Source organism: Coturnix japonica, chromosome 15 (assembly GCF_054131305.1).
Source record: "Coturnix japonica strain WE chromosome 15, WE-NBRP24, whole genome shotgun sequence".
Lineage (NCBI taxonomy): Eukaryota > Metazoa > Chordata > Aves > Galliformes > Phasianidae > Coturnix > Coturnix japonica.
The window spans coordinates 15,150,866-15,172,854 of NC_140677.1; the positions used below are offsets into that span (position 1 = coordinate 15,150,866).

Consider the following 21,989-nt stretch of genomic DNA (forward strand, 5'->3'; position numbering starts at 1 on the left):
CTAATACATGCTGCAATATTGTAAAAAGAAATAGCGCAGGAAAGACTTAGAAACTCACTTTTTTCCTAAATCCAAACCTTCTTTCACCCATTTAGGCTGCACGTATGAATCCATATTCAAAACACAGGAGCACGTTGACTACATCAGCCACTTTCACAGCACAAAGGATTTATTTGCTTCTCTGAGCTCCCTCCCTCTTTGTTCACCTTTAAATATTTTGTCAGAATACATATTTACTACAACAAATATGTCTTGAATGGAAGAACAACTGTGAAAAGAACTGGAATACAAAAAGTACCAAAGGAAGTACTTGTGACAATATTTCTGCACAGAACTGGAGCTACCATCTGTTCACAAACAAGTGAATATTCATAACTGACTGGTCAAACTGTACAAATGCATTTACTTCATGTACTTCACCAGGACTTCTGCCCATACTGAACTGCATTCACAGACTATAAGTGAACAGAAACACAGTTCTAGAGAGATTAAACTAAACCCTTAATACATAACGTTCATAGTCTGAATGAAAAAGCCAATGAATTGCCTACTGAAATAATATTTTTTGGACATCACTTCTTCCTGAATTGAGAAATTTGGATTATTTCCTGAAAACCAATGAGGAACAAATCCAATGTAATTGAAGTTTCATTAAATCCATTCATTTTTCATTCAAACCTGAAATGTGTATACACACACACACACACACACATATATATATATAATGCATATTAAAGGAAAATTGCATCTTAGTTTTAGGGCTGTGTTCATGTATTTTAGAGTTATCTATTATCATCACTTGATTTCACTGTGACACTGAAGTTTTACACAGGACTTCCATTTGCAGATAATGCCCGCAGTAACAAAAAGGGCTGCTAACCAGTGCAAGATGTACATTTCCATACAAAGTCCCATTTTCTAACAAGTCCAGCTTTTCTGATTGACTTCTCTGAAATCTCAGCTCCACAAAACCCTCCTTCATGAACACAAAGGAAAAATCTGTCCCTTACTTTTTTTCCCACTTATTCCCCCAAGAAGCATGAGAGCATAAGCAGATCTTATCTTCTGCCTCGTTGCATTATCTTATTTCTGTTTTAGCAGGTATGGATTATTTTCTCATCAGACACGGCAAACAACCAGGGCTTAAAGCCAAGGGTGAGTTCTGACACAATCCACAGCATTTCCTCCATTTCACAGTTAGCTGATCACCATTCACACTCCTGAGCTCTCTCCTCATTTTTCCCTACTGTATGTTCAAAGTGTGCTCTTTCTAAATAAATCCGAATGACAGACCCCCTGATCAAGTTTTATGGATTTTCATTTAAATAGATAGGTGGAGGAGGTATATAAACTAGCATTTTCCCATCCGTTTTATGTAAAGCTGTATCTAAGACGATGTGTGCACCACCAAAATAGCAGTTCAAAATGAATCATCCATAGCAGCTTCCAACTTCTTGTAACAAGGATCAAACTGCTAGTGCAAAAACTTTGGAAATGCCTTATAACAAGATACAGCATTACGTAAACTCAAAACAACTTAAATATATATATTTAAAATATTCTTTTTTTAATGTATAGTATGAATATTACCTATTTTATTCAAATTTGAAAACAGAATTAATGAATGCCTTGTAGCAAACAAAGTTTAGGAAGAAAAAAGGAAGCACTACCACAAGGGTCATGACTTATGCAGCAAATCACAGGATTAAAATGAGACTCCAGATGGAAGACAACTCGAGCTTTTCTTAAGCAAGTTTTCAATCTTACTGGACCTCAGCTGCTGATGAACTACATCAGTGCACAAATGAATAGGCACATAAATGCCCATGTGTATTCACAGGTAAGCATGTATGGGGAAAAAAAACAAGGAAGAAGCACAAAGTTTATTTTATTTGCTCAATATTCTAAATGTTTATCATCATTCCAGAGAACGTTCTATTTCTGCCATTCTTCTTTCACTTACAAATTGCAATAAAATGATTCTTTAGGTTTGCAGAGCTTTTTTTTCCCTCCCTTCTCCTTTTCCTTAACTTTTCACTTTACTAGTGTGTATTTCCTAAACATTAATTCAAATTCCACAAAGCCATGACAGAAAATTCTCTTATCCTTAATAATCTTGTCTTAACTATTGCAATCTCCTTCACTTTAGCGTTTGTAAATCTCAATTTGCTATCCCTTAATTCTATACTAAAATGCTCAGCAAAACAACTGTGCTGGTTTGCAGCATCCTTTTTTAATTCTTTTTTTTCTATTTCTTTTCTTCCCACAACTGCATAAAACAACAAGTCACTGCAGACTCTTCCATGACCATTAACCTGGACATATACATGCCTCCTTCTGCAGTGATGTCCCTACCTGCTCGTTTAGCACAATCTTGAGCAACCACAAGCCATTCTCTGCTTAAAGACAATCCCACTAACCTACACAAACCACCAACCAAACTCTGTTAAATCACTCTTCAAATTCCAGTGGTTCTCTGCTGACCATTAATGAGCCGCTCAGGATTATCACAAACTCTGGTTCAAATGCAACTACCACCCCAGAAAGTCTGTTGTGAACTGTTTACAGGAACAAGAAGTTCTCTCGCTACTCAAAGTCCTCCCATAAGGAAAGGAAACTGGATATAATTATTTGCTTATTTTCAGAAATGCTGCTTCATAGGATTTGGAGAAAAGCTTATGAGAAAAATGAAGATCCAGCACCACCCACAATCACACCACCTTGCACAGCTTTATTTTTATTTCATCCATAAAGCACACTGACAAGTAGAAATGTGTGCACGCTAAAAGAAGTAAGGGAGGAAACAGAAGAAAGAGTTTAGTTGTTGAAAGTTATGTCTATGCCCGTTGGGCACAGATTTCATTTCCATTTCAGTACAGTTTCTCAAGCAAGGCTGACAGAGACATTTACAGTAGTGAATCATGCTACTCCAGCAAGGCTGTGTGCCACGTCTCTGGGGACCTGTGGAACGGTGGGAAAAGGAAGAATTTCTCAGAAGGAGGTTTGACGAAAATAAATAAATAAAAAATATTAGAAGCAAGAGAGTAGCCCCAGCTCATGGGAATAAGGCTGGCATGCCAGAAGTGACAAAGATTATAGGGAGAAGAAGGGGCCCTTCCATCAAGATCATTCTTAACAGCCTTTTGAGTACTGCTAAGGACTCTTCCAGAAACACCTAGCAGAGGCAGTTTATAATGTCTATATGGACTCATTTCCCTTCAAGTTGCAATTTACACTTCAGGGGCAAGGGTTTGACTAGAAGGAGTAACAAAGAAAATAAAGAACAAGTAGGAAGTTATTCTTCATTCTCTTTGTTTTTTAAAAATACCGTTACTTGCTGGTAACCTCACTGGCAAATACTAGTTGGACTACTGCATGCCAGACAGCAACAGTTCTACCTGTGGTACCAGCTCATCTCCAGTACATTGCTCATGCCAGCTGCTGCAGCAGAATTCAGCACAGAGAATCAAACCCATTTCTTTTCTCTCCTCCTACAGTTTTCAAGCTATACATCTGCTGTTGCTAAGTTCTTTTTTTTTTTTTTGATGCTGGAAATCCAGTACAATTTACAAGTGCCTCCCATATATACATATGCTGCTTCTTATCACACTAATATTTCCATGGTCCTAATTCTTGTTCCAGATGATACTGATAAAGAAAAGAAACTAGTTAATACAGATGAGGTGCTGGAAAGCTGCCCCTGTGGTACAAACACAATTCTATTTTTAAATTGGAGGTGGAAAAAAATCATTTAAAGGACAAGGGTAAAATATTGGCATTTATGATGCAACAGTTAGTGCAATTCATGGTTCTCTTCTGATCTGTAGTCTGTTTCTATGAAAATTTAACAGGTAGTGGTAAATCTCTGCTTACATTCGTCTTAAAAAAAAATCTCAAAGGTTCTAAATAAAAGGTGCAGAAAATGACATTAAGAAAATGTTTATCACATTCTGAATAAAAAGCTGTAATCTTCTCTAAATTCCACCTCCATTCAGACAAATCACTTTGAACTGCTCCTCAGCATTTGCAGTGCTCTTTCATTCCAAGGGAATTAAAAAAATACATTAAAAAGTTTTCCAATGCATTCTGTTGCACTTAACTTCATATCAGCTCAGTTCTGGTACCAGGATCTGGCACAGAGCGATTTGGGCTGAGGTAAAATCAGCTAGAGGCAGCAATTTGCACAGCTATCAGATGATTAAGCTTTGCAGGACACGCAAATGATATGTAGATATTCCATAGCAGCTAATCAAAACTAAAACTTGAGAAAGCAGCAAAAAGCTCATAATGAAGAAATACATTCCACCACAGGTGGCAGGAAATTGCAGCTTCTGATAATAAGTGTTACAGGGCTCAAAGCAAAGAAAGAAAATTAATATAAGCACAAAGGAGAAGTAGTGATAGGACCAAAAAACCTCAGAGCACTCTCCAAAAATCCTTCACAAGAGTCAAGGAAAAGCTTGCATTTTCTGTAAGACCTCACATGGAAACATACTCTGAAACATTTTGTAAGCTTAAGTAGCTGGAGGCAGACCGTGTGTAGCTTGCATACATAAAAAGCAAAGCATCACTCCACTCAGTACTGAAGTACTGACATCTGCAGAGGAAGATTACTGAGAAATCTCAAACCAGGCCTAAAGAATAAGTCACTCAGCCCACCAGAATACACAGTGCCAAGGACACGATTGAGAACCTGAGACATCAAGCCTGTATCTGAGGTAGCAAGGTTCGTAGATACGAGGAGCCCGTCACAGGGAAGCATGGCCCTGCTGCCCTCCCTCCCAGTCCTTCTGCTTTCTGCACCTCAGGCAAAGAGACATGGGAAATGCAGTGGATGACACAAAAAAATGGGCAAGGTCCAAAAAAGCGTTCAAGAATGATAGTAATATTACTGGCTTTGATGAACTCTCCAGGGAAAAAAATTGATAGGACTTCAATAGAAGATGATTAGATCAGACTTGAAAGCAAATTGAGAATTTTTCTACTTTGCACAGCTGAATGAAGTGGATGGAACTCTATCAGCCATGGATAATAGCAGGCAAAACACACACTTAAAATTTGAAGCAGATTAATAAAATACGTCAGCAAATGTAGATTCTAATAGTAACAAGGAATGAGTGAACTGTGGTTTTGTTTAAAAAGAGCTAAGCCTGACCTCAACCAGGAGCTCAACTTACTGGGCAGGCTGACAAAGAGCCTCAAAGTCACTGAGGAGAAACTCCCGTGCCTTAATAAAACCAGCTGGGGGTGTGAGGGGGCTGGTTTCTTGTCTCTGCAGGATGCATTTGCTTGGCAGTTTCTCCCTGAAAAAGGGCAATTTAACACAGGAATCAGTGAGAAAGCAGATGAATTGGCGAAGTGGGCTCAGGCAGGGTCAGGAAAGGAAATATTCGCTCTTCTGTAAGATCAAAAGAATTAAAAAATGCAAAAAAGCCGTTTTTTACCTTCAGAAAGGCATTTACCATGCCTTTAAGGGGTAAATGCAGTATGTTATATGTGTCAAGCAAGATTTGGCACATAGCATTTGAAACAGTGAATAAAGACAAACGTTAACACATCTCCTTTGTGACATTTAGCTTCTACGTATTAGCATTTGAATTGTACTCAGCGCTCTGTGGTGTCACATTAAGGAAATACATTTGAATGCTTTGTACAGAAGGGAAACAAGTAAAAAGCATTAACCTGGGCTGTGAGAGCTCCAGCAAGAGACAGAAGTCAGAGGAAATCCAGTAATATACTTATAAAATCTGTAGGATGAAAAAGTCTGCCAAGAAAAAAAATAGAAAGCAACAAATAGCAAATGTGAATTCCACGTTTTTTTTTTTTTTTATATCGACGGTGTCTATTAACTGACTGCAAGCAATTTCTCCTATTAACAACCATTGCTTCCAGGTCAACATAGAACCCGGCCATTTGCAGCTCCTCCCCAGAGGATTTACCCAGAGAAGGAAGATATGTGGGTATGTGTCCCCAACTGCTGCAAGTTTACTGAGCAGAAGTCTGTAGGTTTACTGAGCAGAAGCCCTGTAACAGAACCAGAAACTCTCTTCTGTTATTCTCTCGCTGAATATAGTTATGTTGCAATTACCACTACAGACCTCTCAAAATAACAGATTTGAAATAAAGCCTTAATGGTATGATTATAAAATGTAATTGACTTAAAATAATAAACTCTCTACATTTGCACACTCTGAATCAATGACACCACACTGGCATCTAAAAACTGAAAGAAAACAATATATTCCTCTTCCCCTTAAAAAGACAGGACGTGCTCCCAGGAAAGTAACACAGAAACAGATGGACAGGACTCTGTGACATCAAACCTAAGAAAGTAATTTTGTTGGCACATACAGGATCACTAGGGGTGAGCTGACGTACAATGCGTGCCCATCACCACTATGCTGAATGCAGTAAAATAAGAGTAGGAATAACATGTTTTGCTGGTTTTTTTTCCTCTAACGTAGACAGAGTAAGTTAAAAAAGCAAAAGGTCATGATAATTCCTTGAACAGACAAGTATACCATTCACTTCCCCAGTGCCTTGCACATACAGCTCAAGATGAAGCCATTTCTCTCCAGCTTCTTCATTCTCAATTATAACTGCAGTTAATTTCTAATAAGTATAGAAAAAACATAGCAGCCTAAAGGATCTCCCTTAACAAACATATATCAACTTTAAATCAACTTCTGCACATCCCTGAGAGGAAGAAGTGTTCTAAAGACAGTGAAAGATATTCAGAACTACAGCAGGATAGCGAGATGGGGTATTCTAAGCTTCCTATGTTTATGTATTAGACAAACAGCAAACGTGATTGTCTTTCTTTTCCTCCTATCAACATACTTATCAATCTCACAGCCACAATGGAAATATCTTCACTGTAGTCATAAAGCAAATTTGTTCAGATATCTTGTAATTATCAACACTGAAAGTCATCTTATATTTTGCCATAAAATTTAGGAGTCAATGCTTATTATTTTTTCTTTAATCATTCTACTATCTCATAAGCCAAGTCTTCATTTAAGTAGATAGCAAGTGCTATTTCCCCTTTTCTATAATACATTTCAACCATTTATTGTTCAACAGAAAGTCCAGAACAAATACCTGCCTTCTCCTTTCACTTAGAAAATTATGGAACATTTATCTCTTCAGAGCAAGCTGGGTATCTTCATTTTAACATATGTATAAAGCTCATTCAGCCCCACACTTCCTGACTCTCATTTATGTCTTCTGACATTTGAATTATTAACTATGAGGCCGACACTTTACCTGTGCAATTTTCTTTTGCAGTTAAGAAGATGCATTTTTATCAAGAACAAAATTTTCAGTGTGGAAAAATACTGTCTACATTAAGTAGAGAGGAACCACTAGTAAATCCAAAGTCTTGGGGTGCTGAGAGAGAGCAAGGAAACAAGCTCTATTGAAGCTACAGTGGTAAAGGTGTCATTAAGTGGCACTGCATTCTCTGCACTTGCTTTACATTCCCAGCCTTGTGTTTCATTTCAGCAGTGGCCATTACATAATCCATCTTCAATGCAGTCAAGTGCTGCAATACATTTGTCACAGTCACTAATCCCACACTTTACACAACTATGTGTAAAGAGAAAGTAGATTGATCTTGCAAAATAAGGGAAGCTCTCCTTAGATGATCTGAAATCCTAAAATAGCATTGTTACATGGAAGGAATCTCTGATCAGTACAACCGTAAAATAAACTGAGCACTTCTTCCTTGGCTGGTGATATTAAACTGAAAATCACAATCTTATTTATCAATACCAGTTGAACTCTTTGGGAACTTCCTCTGCAATTCTCAAAGCTTTCTATTACATTACATGTTTGAATTTTTGGAGAAAGAGAAACTACGTACAGTACTGTCGTCTTGAAAAATGCAAGAGCGCGTCGCAAACTGGGCTCCGAGTCACAAAACCAGCTGGGTCTTTTCTTGAGTTGATCAATCAGTCTTGATTTCAAAACAGGAAAAAAAAAAAAAAAACAGAGAGAGAAAAGAGGTAATTAGACTTGACAAACCTCAGAGAATTAAACAAATTATTGGAACAAACAAGAGGACTGATCTAAAGGACAAACTGAACTAAAGAAAACATCCAGTGTCATAAATAGTTACAGACATAACCCAGTAGAATAATATGATTAAAAAAGTTCAGTGACCAACAGTCTACCTGAAGAGCACAGAACAATGAGCCTCAGCCCCAACTATCCAGTCTTAGCCAGTTATCAGCACTGTTGCCTTAGAATCACATACATAAATAAGCAGTATTCTGGTGCACACAATCCTTTGAAGACTTTCAACTTGTTGTATTTTTATCATTTTCAAAAATAGATAGCATATTGAAAAAGCCAAGCCTGAACCTGCAGCATGTCAAGCTACACAGCTACTCCAGAACAGCTACTCTTTGAGATTAACAGTCAGCATTCATGGGGCAAATGCAGAACGTTAACCAGGAGGGAGAGGATAAAGGGCTGAAAGTGGGAAGGAAAGCTGAAAGCCAAGAAACAGATGAGAAGAAAGAGGCAAACAACAAGAGAAACAGACAGCACTCATCACATAAGCTTCAGAGTCTCCTGCTCTGCCCTGTATGTGAGAGGGGCAGGAAGAGAAAATGCAAAAGAAATCTTGTGTGTGTGGCATGAGATGCTACAGGGGAGCAGCTGCAGAGGATGACAGACTGGCTGCAGGCTGCCAGAGCAGAGGGGACTCCATGCACATCTGACAGGGGCTGTCTGCGTGTGTGAGATGTGAGAGCAGAAGAGATGGGCAGAAGGCGGCAGAGGTGGGGGAGAGTCTCCTAGTTTTCTCTGCAGGACATAAGAACCTGGAAGCATGTAGCTCAGAGACCTTTACGTCTATATGTTGAAGTCATTTTGAATGAATGACATTCTGACTCGCAAACAGAAACTCAAGAAGGCATATTAACATCACAGACAGCATTCTGCAAGGAAGAGGTCCTGCTGGACATAAGTGTTCTTTATGCAAACATTTCAACACCACACCATAAAGACAGGTTTAAAAACATTCCATTTGCAAACATAGGGTTGTTAACGGCCTTTGAACTCTACATGGAACATCTTTTATTATCCACAAAGATTTCCCCACACAACACCAGCAACACCACACCTGCTTCTCCTTGGATTAACAGCTCAGAGTGAGCTTCCCCGGGGCTCTGCCCCTGAGATCAAATGCACCGAGAGATACCCTTGAGATAAATATCTGTGTGCATATCTTAGTAATTTTTTAACTCCAAATAACTCCTTCTGTTTTGTGCACAATTAAGTTTTCCAGTAAGTGCTTTGTCCCTTTTCTCAGCAATTTTCAGAAACCAATTTGCCATTACGGTAACAAAAACGGAAAGAGCTGAAATGAAAGAACACATTGATTGTGCATGCTAAAATCCAAGAACTTAATTATAACCCAGACATAAAAGTTTTTGCCTACCAAAGCATACAACTACTAGGACAGGTTTCCAGCCAAGCCCTTACTGTCAGAGTACACCACCAGGTGGCAAGATTGCAAAATAAAGATCTAAAAACAACGGCACCATTCCGGTAATGCACTCTGTAAGCACTGCTCCAAGAACCCCTATCTGGGGAACAAATGTTTTGTGAGTACTTCGCCAAGTGCTTAAATCCTCCTCGTAAGGCTCCATAAGACAAAGTGTTTTAAAATTGCTTCTTCACACTTTGTGTAGCCAATTTACTTACAATTACGTTAGTTAAACTCAACACAGAATTCCTATTAGATGAAATAGGGAATTGTGGCCACCAGCTGTACTTCTGTAAGGAGCTTCATCTTTTGACCATTTTCCTCTTGCTCTTACTGTCCCCAAGACCTATTTTACCTTTACCTAAAATATTTACCTAAAATATTTTGTGACTGCACAGATACATGAAAATATAACTCAAAGATAGACAATAAAATTATCTTGCTACAAGAAAAAAAAAATTACACAAAATACACCTGTAATCAGCAAATTGTTCTTCCTATCATTTTTTAATTCCTCATGTTATACCCTAATTACCTGCAAACCAAGAGATACAACAGCTACTTTTAAGATCTGCCATCACAAGAGTATGTGTCACACGCAGATGAACCCAGTTTAATGATCTTAATCTTATATACAGTATATTTTACTTTGACATTTTAATCCAAATGTGGGTCTCAGAAACTTCTCTGAAATTAGTTACTGCAATGCCCCAGACCCCAAAGGGCACAACGTGAGCACACAGCCCAGCATTATATATTTTCTCCACAAACATTTATACACACATATCTAAATAAAAGGAAATAACTTTGGTAGTGCTTAATCTGCCATGCAAATAAACAGGTAACCAACTTGCACAGCTAAACAAGATGATGAACTCCTCCAGCTGACCCTGAGATACGCAAGAAAATGATTCCAGAACTATTTTAGGCATCGTTTTTTCCCTTCCAATTGTAGTGTGGCATCTGCTTAATAATATACAGCTACACTTCACAACTGTTTAAAATATTGTCATTATCCCTTGAGCTATAAGAAATTACGTAGGTGTAAAATAATCAGAATGTCAAGTACATTGAATGTCAAGCATAAATAAGAACCAAAATTGGAATCTCTCAAAGATGCCAGCACTCCCACAGTTGGGGAAAAAGTGTTAACTTCGATAACTACCACCATGTGGGACTTGTGTTACTTTACGAAACAGAATTATTTGCCCTAATGACATGTAATAACTTGAACACTGATTTGGCATTAGAAAATATAAGTAAATATTATTTCAGTCAACAGAAAAACTTCCTGCACCAAAATGGAATTTTATCTGGAACTCTTCAATTCAGACAGTTCAGGATATTGCTACAAAAAACACAGGAGGGGAAAAAAGGAGGGATGAGTAATACATGAGCCTGTATTACATGGGAGGGCACCAAAAATATCAATGATAAAATAAACTGCCAAGTTATAAAATGTTTCTTCACTCATCAGAAAGAAATAACCCACCAAACTTGTTCTACCCACTTTTAATTCTGGAGTCCAATCACATGAAAAAATTAAGCACTGTTTCATTTCCCCAGAGTATGTACATTAACAAATCATTGTAAAATGGAGCTATATACAATCTAAGATGGGTTGGAAGCTCTTTCAAGAAGGGAGTTTTTTTAACTAAGTTCATGCCTTACACCAGCAAAGCACAGTCATAACTGCAATTTAGGCTTCTGAATCAGAATTAAAGCATTTCAGAAAGTATCAGACCACTATGCACATTATCCTGTGATTACATGGCAACACCTATTACTAGCTGCTCAAGGAAAAAATCAAGCCAGCAGTCTGTCAAATAGCAAACTGCTGCTCTAACATTCACATTTTCTTCCACATTACCAATTTAATTTCCTATATGAAGCACAAGACCAAAGTATCCTTGCAGGACATTCAGCACTTAAGAATGGCTCTACACAGAAGGTTTCAACTGAGAAACTCCTCGAACACTCAGTGGTGTTGGATGAGCTGTGATCCCATTGATGAGGTACCTAGATGCTCATGTTGAGGAGATTCACACTCTTGGATAGAAGCAGAATGGAAACTTTTCTCAGCTCTGCTTATCCCAACTTTACTACTTTCAGACATCGGGGCTCTCTTCTGGGAAAAGCAATAACAGAATCAATTGATTGACAAATGGAACAAGAGATATTGGACTCACCAATATTGGATAGCACCAAATCACTTTGTTTCAGCCACATGAAGCTGTCAGCTAGCAGTAATAATGAAATGGATTCTGATTTGATTTGCAGTCATCAAGGTTAAAATACCTCCCTGTAACTGTATTCTAGCTGCACACTCAGTAGGAAAAAGACAAAATGTGCAGTGGAATTGAAATAAGTTTTTCTCTGTTATAAAAAATGTATAGCATTCCATGCCCCCATCATGGTGTTTTTAAGAGAAAACTCAAGCTCATGAACCTATGCCATTCTACAATCAGTTTATAGAATTAGAGCAACAAGTATTTACTACCATGGATTAAGAAATAAAGGCTCTATTGACTGCTAGCACTTACTAACATGTCATTTCCTTTCTTTCAATAGCACAGTGATTGTCATTCCAACTTAAATCTATACTTTAATACAAAATGAAAAAGAATGTACCAAGTACAAGGGTATTTATAACAGCAGTTAACCCTAAAGCATTTGTTTATTTTGTTCTTGGACCACTGAAATTGCATGTAAATATAGGGGGAAATATATATATATATATATATATATATATATATATACACACACAAACATACACACACGTAAAATTAGCCACTTCTGTACAGAAAAACCATACAAAATCCTCTTCCAGTGTTCAAAAACTCTCTCCAATGCACCTACTCTATCAAAAGCAATCTTACTGAGAGTACATAGACCTGATTTATTTCAGGAAACCAAACAAAAATAACAAGAGTGCCACCTATCCTTCCTTATGAATATTAGAACTTACCATGCAGTGGCCTTGCTGTAAAAATCCAGCAACAGAAAACCTGGCAGTTAAGAATGTATATATCTCACCATCTAGGTAGAAACATGTTTAAAAAGCAAAAAGGAAAATAATGTGTTGTATGGAAAAGCAGGATGAAAAACAAATGGAAGAGGATGGTTTGGAAAATGAATCAATCAATCTGTTTACCTATCATGAACATAAAATCCACAGGATGAAAACTGAAAATATTTTATAAAGCTTCCACAGCTGCAGTTTGGGCTTTACTAAAGGTCTGTGTGAACATACGTAGGTTTGCACGTAACACAGAATCAGCAAGCTTAATCTAAAACAAGCTGCTGTGCACAAACAGCAACTGCCAGGCAAGACTGGGGCAGTGGAGCAGGGTGGACAGGGGCTTGTTTTCATTTGTATGAGATTATAGGAGTTATCTGAGTAATTCAGACTGGTAACTCTGACCCTGCAAGGAAAATGAATACAAGTCCTTAAAAGCATGAAATAAACAAATAGATAAACACCTTATACTAGGGAGCAAAGTCAGTTTCCCTTTTCAGCAAAGTCAAGTCATGCTTCACATTCTGGTAGGGTAAAAGAACACAAATGAAGGAGTTTTATTTGGATCTGTGTATTTCAAACTATTAATTTCTAATAAATAGCTGTAGGATTTTGAAAACGTCTTTCTCAGAAAGAGTCATAAGAAATCCAAGCCACTTTGAGAAATAAAGAAAGGCTTTGCTTTCAAAAGAAATATGGTCAGCAGATGGAAAGCAGAGCAGGCACAAGTGAGGCTGTCCCTCTGCGGCAAATCCTGGGCAGAGCTCCCCAGGCAGCTACACTGTGCCCCAGGGCTCACATGTTCACAGGGAAAGGGAGCCACCACAATACAAAGCCAAGCACAAACAAAAAGCCCATGCTCAAATGAGGAGGGTTAACAATAAGAAAGTCAAAAAAAGACTCAAGAATTCTGCACGCTAAGAATTATCTCCTCAAAAACAAAAACCAAGCAATGCTATGCTAAAGGCATCCTTACACAGCAGTCACCGTTGCCTGTGGGATGGATGAAAACATCTCCCAAGAAGCAATTCTCATGTCAAGTAAGTAGCCATTGACAGCCCAACACTCACACTGAGCATCCATGGCAGAAGTGTGCCATCAAGCACTGCTCACTCAACAGATCTTCAATGGAAAGGTGTTCAGGATAGTTCAACAACAAGCTGAGTTAATGGAGATTCCTTCAAACCTGTCAGAATCCAACTCAATTTTAACACCAGCACTCCCCGAAGTACAACCTTGTAAAGCAAGGAGGAGGTCCAAATCATTCTGCAACCTCTCCAATGGGCAAATAAAAATATTAGTAGATATCAAGCTTTAAAAAGAAGATCTGCAGGAATAGTGCCATGGACAGATCTACAAAGAAAACAGAGAACGATCACTGATCCACTGGGGGAGTTTTGCTCTGGTGTTCTGTACCACATCAGCAAAGCCATACAGTATAATTACAGTACAATCAGAGCATGCATAGTATTTTAGTCTCATTCAATTCTATTTGGAAGCACATCCAAGATATTCTAAACTGTGCTCCAGTTACTGTTTTAAAAAAAAATCTGCTGTATATTCTTCTGAGAAGTTTCAGAAGGATGCTATTAATAAGTATTGAAATAAATACAAAAAGGGCAGAAAAGCAGAAGTGTGGCAAATATTTCCCATTAACATGTGCATATGGTTTCACTCAAAACAAATTTGCTTGCAAAAAAATATATATATATAAATCATGTTTATGTAATGTTAACTTGTTATATTACCAAACTGACTGTAAGTTTGCAGTAGGGCCACTTTGATTTTACTGTAAAATTTTAAGCTGGAAGGGACGGAATTTAAATCCATATGGAAATAATGGCTGTAAAATCCAGAGTGGGGAAAAAGAAAAACATTTATTTATAGGGGAGGAAAAAAAGTGTAGAATGTCAAGCCTGAAGAAAAAGAGGGAGCCTGGAATCCAGCTGCCCCTTCGTGCAAAGATTTTTAAGACTTATTAATGATTTCCACCATTGTTCAAAGTTAATAAACCTGCTGTGCTGAGTTTCCCTTTTTGGCCCTTACTTAATGTATTATGCACACGTAGAAGGGCACACCTTGGCCTTTTCCCTTGTCCACTGTGCACAAATATAAGCACCTGCATGACTGAAGCTTAGCACAGGATGAAAAGAAACAAACAAAACCACGTACACAAAGAAAGAAACTTTGAACTTATTAGCAGTAAGAATCAGAACTTAGCAGTTTAGCAGATGCGCTGTTACTCACTTGGTAATGCTGGCACCTGGGTGGGCCTGCTATTACAGCCCTGTCCTCAGGAGTATATCTGCATTATGGCTGCAAAGTAAGTTACACCCATTTTGCACAAGTCTTAACATGAGAAAACTGCATAAAGAATTTAAGTGACTTAAGGGTCCCTATAAGGCAGCAGGGGCCAGGTATCCAAAAGAGATCATTTAGTCAACTATGATACTGTAAATACTACCAAAGCACTGTTTGAGTGGCTGGCTGCAGCAGTATTTTTCAGCAACTTTTTAAATCCAGCTTCATGCCTGTATGAAATAAACAACATGAGTAGAGAAATCTGCTGTAAATGGCTTTTTTTTTTCCTCATGGCATTTACTTGCTTTGGAACTTCAATTAGCCTTCACGCTTGGTGCGACTGAAGTGGAACTGATACGTGACAGCACTATGAATACTGCAGTATAGGAATGTTAGCAGCACATACATACACATTAAAGCGTTCCAAGCTATGGAAGGTTAATATTAGTTCCCCCAAGAACAGAGCAAGGCTGTCTAATTGCACTTCTCATCCCCAGGCAGCAGTCGGCAGTAGGTCTTCTAAGCACTCCATCAGCACAAGCTGGGAGCTACCTGCCACAGGGCACAAGGTAGAGCTGCTGCATGAGGGTAGGCACAGGTCACAGCTGCTCCTGCTGAACCCTCAGTCTGCTCCATGTGGCACAGAGAGTGCAGTCATTGAGGGAAGTTCACAAGACCTCTAGGGCAATACCTCTCACTGCCATGTAACATGCAACCACACCTGGGAGACCATGGAGGGACTCGCACTGGGCTGCCAGCACTCCTTTGTATCAACACTGCTATGGGGCTTTGTAGGAACCAAGGAAAGAAAGAGTGGCAAAATTAGACAACAGTTCAATAGATGAATTCATTCTGCAGCTGCAATCAGAAGAGGCACAATGCACACCTACACTCCTCAGGCTGGAATGACATGAGTCTTTTGTCAGGAAAGGATCCTGCATATTTAAAGAGCAGTAAAAGATAAAACATGGGGAGGAATAGCAAATGCATGAAGCTCCATAGCAAATGTTCAATGGTAGAAGAAAAGCAAGTCTTCTACCACAAGTAAACGTGATTGCAAGGATATTTTCAGAGAACAATCAGCATCACTACTTTGTACAGTGGGAAACAGATGAGGTAAGTTAATCAGAAACTCCACACATATAATCATTTGCAAAATTCCCACAGCCCATCCTTCTATGTGGTGCTGGTTAAGGGCAGCAGTATTTTGCAACACCATCATTCCCACAGCTATCACCGAGTTCAAAGCTGCAAATCTTCCTCCAACTGAACTCAAGATTACTGCAAAGAACACTTCCAGGAGAGGTTGGTGGCCATGTCTGTGGTGGGAGGGTTGAAACTTGATGATCTTTGGGGTCCTTTCCAACCCAAACCATTCTATGATCCTATGAGAGTTTGCATTGCCTTGCTGTGTTGTGAGGGTGGTGGGAAGCATGGTGCTCCCCAGCACCACAGCAGCCCCAAGCAGAAAATATGCAAAGAGTCACCCCAACTCTTGGCTCCTTCCCATGGTCAGGCAATGGTCACTAAAGTCACAGGGCTCCTTGAGGCTTTTTGATCACATCCATGTGTAAAGCAGTATGTTCTGGATACCACACCAGAAGCTGTCTCTGAATAAACAAATAAATCTTAAATCTAAATCTCTAAATAAACAAATCTAGGTATTTTAAAAGGTTTTCGGCAAAACTTCATTCTGCCCAAGACAGCTTTCTGAGCTTCCAATGTCTTCGCAGCTGTTCCCATCTGCTCAGCAGAGATGCCTCTTCAATCCTTCTTCCTCAGACTACTCAGACACCAGCACAACAAACCCTTTCCAGCAAGCAGCTGCAGATTGCTGAAGGACAGTTTTACATAAAGCTCATCAGCTTGACCTGGCTATTTAATCACCAGTAATAACTTATGCATCTCATGCGAAACTCCATCCTATTCCCCACTCAGAACTATTGATCTTCTAAACAGCATTCCTAAGCCAAAATGAATCACTCAGAAATACCCAGTTCATTTATTTCCAATTACTTTAACCTGGCTCAGAAGAAGATAGGCAAATTGTATTGGCCTCTAACGCAAAGATTCTGTTCCAGATTTCTACTATATGAAAGAGTCTCTATTCAAGTAATCATACTTGTATCTACGCTTCCTTTGAAATTAGCACCTAAAACTAGAACACAAAAAAGGCAGTTTCCTTATCCTGTAAGCTTTTAACTCTTTGAGGGTTTGCTATAAAGGAGGCAAAGAAACTTAATACTACAGCAAATTAAAAACAACCCTCTTGACCTTGTTATAGGAAGAAAAAAAACCCATCCAGCCCAGCCAATAAGAAAAATCTTTCTTGATAACAGGTCTACAGCCCCTACCTCCCATACTCCAAGCACTCCCACCTGGTACAGTCAGGCAATGTGCACCTCCTGGCTCTTGTTATTTTTACAAAGGCAGCATAAAGGGCTGCCAGGCTGGCAAGTGCTCCCCTACACCTGAAAAAGCACAGCCCTGTGCCACCCAGCTGCTGGTGCTCCATGCCCTAACACTGCACTGCACACAGCAGTAGCAACATTTGCAGGAGCAGACATGAGGACTCCCAGAACTATCAGTTCAAGTTTTCCTTCTCAAGCTGACGCATGAAATATATTCACTCACTACAGCAATGCCAATCATGAACAGTTTGCAATATTTTTCCCTTTACTTCCAACTTCCTGGGAAACAGCAGCCCAGCCCTTCCACCAGCTTCTGGATGTCACTTACTTAATGATGAAAACAGGCCTATCACAACCAGTTTGTTCCTCATTCAGCTAGAGCAATTAGGCAGTCTAAGACTTGATGGCACTGCGACACACAAGCAACCAAGGACTCATTTTGTTGGTATGAAAGAGCTTATAGACGTCATTGTTTATATTCAGATTGGCAAAATGCATTGCTAATAGCCCCACATTGTCGGTCCTGGCCATTTAGAACCAAGCATAATCCTCTGTCCTAATCATCACTAAAATATTGCCTTAAAACATCCCAATTATTAATGAGAAGAACATCTTAAAATCATTAAACTAATGCAAAGATTAGATTTTAATTTGCTCCTAATTTTTAATCATCAAGGTCTTAGAGCATGATTTCAAACAACAAAATAAACGTACTTAATTAAAAACAAAATAAAACTGCTTACTGCTCATTTTACAGGACTCGAGAACAAAAACAAAATGAGGAAGAGAAAGGAGGAGGAATAAAAGAAAGGAAGAAAAAAAAGAAGGAGAAAAAGAGGAGGGAGAAAAATGAAGAAAAAAAAGGAAACAGGAAGAAAAAAAGGAAGCAACTTCAATTGCTTATCAGAAAATTCGCTAATTTCCCAAACACATGAAAATACAAATGTGTATGGAAGCAAAAAGCTGATCTTAACTGAAAATAATAGCCAAGTGTTTTTTTTGTTGTTGTTTTTAAAGAAAATTTAGACAACTCTGCACTTGGATTGAATCTAAATATAATTGCAATACATCATGGAAGATATCTCTCATAGGAGAGATGACATATCTGTAGCAACCAGACCCTGATGTGGATTAGAATAATGGGAAAGACAGAGGATGAAGAAAATTGAGCTCTCTTCTGCATAACATTTTTCATGCACACTGTACATCGACACAATCAAACAGCACAGTCACCTTGTTGAATAATGAATAACAAAATGAAAAGAAAATTAAGGAACAGTAAGCAAGGGAGAAAAGATTCAAGCTGACATTTCCAATGAGAGGAAGTCACCAAGAGGTTCACAGCGACTGCTCCAGATGGCAGGAGCTATTTTGGCCAGACTACCTGGCTCGGACAGGAGCTTCAGTCAGGTAAACAGAAGGGGGCAGGAAGAAGGAAAGGAACAAAGGAAAATAACAGTAACTGAAAATGGAATTTTTACCCTGCAGCCCTCCAAAGTCAGAACCTCGTCAATAACAAAGGTACAGAATAAAAGGGTGACTCCCAAGGAAGAGGAAACCAATTACCACTGACAATTACGGACATAGAAATTCCTTTTGGCCGATGTATGAATTAATTATCTCTCCCATGCCTGGCTGTCTATAAACATAATTAAATTGACAACATTTCTGAGCAAATCCTACATGTGCTTTAGGCAACATAAAGCATCTTACCACCTAATTGTTTGTGTTCTTCATCTGTACTTTCACTGCCAACCTCCCTTACAGTACTGGGAAGAAAAGTTCTTTATATTTACTTATCTATTTATTGTTTGTTTGCCTCAGGGCGCAATGCATATTCTAGCTGTCAAAAGTGATTTCCCTTTTCACTGAGCAAATATTCTTAGCACTGATTTTCTCCTATATTTACTACTATTAGACAATGAATATACAGTTACAGATAATGGAAAGGCAGGCAGGTTGGAGCACATCAGATATATCTGTAGGCAGGAATCCTGGTTTTATGAAATACAAAAATACTCTTTATGTAAGCACAACTCAGGGCTGCTGTGAGTTGGCTTTGGGATGCAGGTGACAAAGTTGCAACTAAAGAAAAGCATAATAATGGACGATAAGAACTTTATGTGACCACAAACCCACATGGTATGTGAAGATAACACTGGGGACTGTTTTAAACAGTATTGCAGAATATTAAGAACCTGAAATTGGATTATTTCTTAGGTCCTGATGCTTCCTGAAACAATTTCTATTCTATTGCAGAGGATTTAATGTGAGAAATAGAATGCAAAGCAAGAAAATGTAAAACAAGCCCAGAAATGATCTCAAGTACATTTTGTATATGCAGTCATTATCTGAAAGGCACATGAGGACAAAATGCAACTATGGAAAGAAACCCTAAGTAAACTATTAGAAGCAGGTTTACTGCTCCAGAGACTGAGGCAGTTTCAGCATGCCTGCTCCCAACATTTTAATTTAGGTGCTGGAATTGTACAGACTCCAGGGGTCTCAAGAACAGCCCACTCCTTTGACCTTGCCTTCTGCAACCCAGACACTCATTACGGAAAGGGTAAGGCCCTGAGTAGCTCCTGTCAGAGAAGCCAATGCAGCACTAAAGAAAGTCTTCTGCTTAGTAGAGATGGATGGTGGCACAAAAATTTGTGCATATTACCGACAGTAGAAAGTCAGAACTAAGAGACAATACAATAGATTTTAATTATCTAAATGCATAACGAGGCAAGGACTGCTGTAGGAGCAGCAACGCTGGATCTAACAACACACCTTTACATGCACCAAGTGAAGCAGACGCACTTTTTCACTGAGGAATGTACAGCCTGCTGGCTTTCAGCTGGACTTAGGCTCCTAATTGCTGGATACCTAAAGGAATTTATGCCCAGATAAGCGCCGATTAAAACTTTAAAAAAAAATTCTTAGCTTTCTTATTCTAACCACCAGGTATCAGCAAAGGGATTTAACATTCTCAGCTGAACTACATTATTCTGCTTGTCACATTGCAGGGCCTGACTGCACAAAAACCTGAACCTTGGACATTCTACAGATGTTAAGTATACATTAATGTTAATCAAGAGAGCCACTTATAAAACTGCCAAAGCTTCTATGACAATACAACAATATCTTGGCAGTTGTTAAACTGAATGGACTTAAAATTCAGGCAAGCTTTGATCCCAAAAGGAACTAAGTTCCCTGCCAAAGTTAAACAGAAAATACAGAAAGGTTTCAGGCAGTGCCTTACCAACACAAAGCACTAAACTAGAACCAAAACAAAGTATCAGGATGGTGTAATGGAGAAAAGATGGAACGATGCAGAAAAAGCATGAGCTTGCCAAGGAACAGGCAGCATTTTGAACTTGTATACAATAGTGAGCTTTAAAGAACCCATTACATGATACCATTTGGAAAATGTATGGGGTGTCAGAAGGTACCAAGATATAGAAAACTGAAGTTTTGATAAACATGTAAAGGAAATGCAGGTAAATACACTTATGTGATTAATAACATAATGGAATGCAACCAAAAACAGAAAAGCACCATCAGCTATAAAAGAAGGAATTGAAGAATGGACAATATAAAGCTATTGGCAATGTACCAGGAATATGAACACAAAAAATACAGCTCTGTTTCTTTAAGTAAATAAAAAAAATAAGGAATCCATTAATACAAGCCTTAGCTCTTGTTTTGTTGTTGTCGTTGTTGTTTTTCCATTAAGCCATATAATGAGTTTAAACAATTTACATACAAAAACAAATAACATCAGTTTTGCTTAAAGTTACTAAACATCTCAGAAATAAATGAAGAACATCAAGGTTTCACAGCTCAGTGTTTTATGACAATTAGCAAATATTTCCTTCTACTGCAATTGAAAATTATAATTGGATACTATAAAATTAGGAAAAGTTGCAGTCTGATAGCTAAAAACACTAAGATAATTAAAACAAAATCTGCATGCTTAACAACGTTTTACAACTAAAGGCCAGCCCATACTCTACAGAATATGTATAGAAAAGTAAAGAAATCTGGAATGATAGAAGAAACACAGGTTATAAAAAAGAGCTCAGTTTTCAAGGCAAGAATAAACATGAGTTAAAACTTCACATATTGTCAAGAAAATTGTAAAACTATTAGGAAACTACACACCTTTCATCCCAGCTCCTCAGGATACCCATCATTCCATACTACTCCAACAGATTAATAAATAAATTCAAATAAATTACATAAAAATAAGTTTAAAGTTCAAGCCAGGGGAAAATGCCGGTAATGAAAAACATTTGAGAAGAAACTTTTCTTAAGGAACTATGAATTACAAACATAGAGTGTTTATACAACCAAAAGCAGGAAGAAATCAAGCAAAAACCCTTCCAAGTAGCTGAGATAACAAAGCCCTGCTTGCATCACTGCTGTCTGATAAAATGCAAGCTTAAAACACAGTATCCTTTGCTAATTAGTGACTTCATAAGGTCTTATTTCCAAGCAGGTTTTTGGTATTGAACAAGGAAGAGCACTTTCTCTTAGAGCTGTTTTCTTCTCCTTTGGCCCCACCATCCATTTTCACTGCTGGCAGGAACTCCGTGTTTCTTTTGTGTGTGTTTTCTCTCTACCTGCCTGCCAAATAAACTAAAACTGTCCAAAGGAGTCAAGAATTACTGAAGAATTACTGAATTACAGGGAAAGAGAGGAATGAATGCAAAGTCACACAGATTTCATTTGAATGTCTTTGAGCAGAACAGCTGCCAAACCTTTGCAGCTC

At 38.4% G+C, this 21,989-nt stretch overlaps 1 protein-coding gene across 20 annotated transcripts in view; it reads right to left on the minus strand.

Annotated features, from left to right (window-relative positions):
* The window catches only part of ATP2B2 (ATPase plasma membrane Ca2+ transporting 2), a 310,402-nt gene that overhangs the window by 197,333 nt on the left and 91,080 nt on the right, over positions 1–21,989 (minus strand). For all 20 annotated transcript variants that reach the window (XM_085517013.1, XM_085516982.1, XM_032447213.2 and 17 more), the window contains one exon: positions 7,865–7,957. The gene's annotated coding sequence lies outside the window, so the exon portion shown is untranslated. The remainder of the gene's footprint in view (positions 1–7,864; positions 7,958–21,989) is intronic.